Source organism: Arachis ipaensis, chromosome B5 (genome assembly GCF_059453495.1).
Source record: "Arachis ipaensis isolate K30076 ecotype BB chromosome B5, ASM5945349v1, whole genome shotgun sequence".
Taxonomy (NCBI): Eukaryota; Viridiplantae; Streptophyta; class Magnoliopsida; order Fabales; family Fabaceae; genus Arachis; species Arachis ipaensis.
Window position 1 is genome coordinate 69,950,693 of NC_142440.1, and position 1,249 is coordinate 69,951,941.

General features: G+C 41.2%; 1 non-coding gene across 1 annotated transcript; it reads right to left on the bottom strand.

Moving 5' to 3' along the window:
• Nucleotides 1-201: 201 nt before the first annotated feature.
• Nucleotides 202-309, bottom strand: LOC148564558 (small nucleolar RNA R71). The gene has a single exon (XR_015884313.1). It is a non-coding gene; the product is annotated as a small nucleolar RNA R71 (small nucleolar RNA).
• Between the last annotated feature and the right edge of the window lie 940 nt (nucleotides 310-1,249).

Here is a 1,249-nt window from a genome sequence, read left to right on the forward strand (position 1 = left end):
TTGGCTGAATTTTTGCAAATCTGTGACACTGTTAAGACCAATGGAGTTAATCCCGAGATCTACAGGCTATTGCTTTTCCCCTTTGCTGTAAGAGACAGAGCTAGAATATGGTTGGACTCATAACCTAAGGAAAGCCTGAACTCTTGGGAAAAGCTAGTCAATGCCTTCTTGGCAAAGTTTTTTCCACCTCAAAAACTGAGTAAGCTTAGAGTGGAAGTCCAAACCTTTAGACAGAAGGAAGGTGAATCCCTCTATGAAGCTTGGGAAAGATACAAGCAATTGATCAGAAGGTGTCCTTCTGACATGCTTTCAGAATGGAGCATCATAAGTATCTTCTATGATGGTCTGTCTGAGTTATCCAAGATGTCATTGGACAGCTCTGCTAGAGGATCCCTTCATCTGAAGAAGACGCCTGCAGAAGCTCAGGAACTCATTGAAATGGTTGCAAACAACCAGTTCATGTACACTTCTGAAAGAAATCCTGTGAACAATGGGATAACTCAAAAGAAAGGAGTTCTTGAAATTGATACTCTGAATGCCATATTGGCTCAGAATAAAATATTGACTCAGCAAGTCAATATGCTTTCTCAGAGTCTGACAGGATTGCAAGCTGCATCCAACAGTAATAAAGAAGCATCTTCTGAAGAAGAAGCTTATGATCCTGAGAACTCTGCAATGGAAGAGGTGAATTACATGGGAGAATCCTATAGAAACACCTATAATCTTTCATGGAGAAATCATCCAAATCTCTCATGGAAGGACCAACAAAAGCCTCAACAAGGCTTCAACAACAATAATGGTGGAAGAAATAGGTTTAGCAATAGCAAACCTTTTCCATCATCTTCTCAGCAACAAACAAAGAACTCTGAGCATAGTCGTTCTGGCTTAGCAACAATAGTCTCTGATCTATCTAATACCACTCAAAGTTTTATGACTGAAATAAGGTCCTCCATTAGAAATTTGGAGGCACAAGTGGGTCAGCTGAGTAAGAGAATTACTGAAACTCCTCCTAGCACTCTCCTAAGCAATACAGAAGAAAATCCCAATAGAGAGTGCAAAGCCATAACCAAGACCAACATGGCCGAACCTGGAGAGAGTGAGGAGGACATGATTCCCAGTGAGAAAAACCTCATGGGATGTCCTCTGAATGAAAAGAAGTCCCCCTTTGAGGAACCATGGGAATTTGAGGCTCATACAGAGACCATAGAGATTCCATTGAATCTGCTTCTGCCATTCATGAGCTCTGATG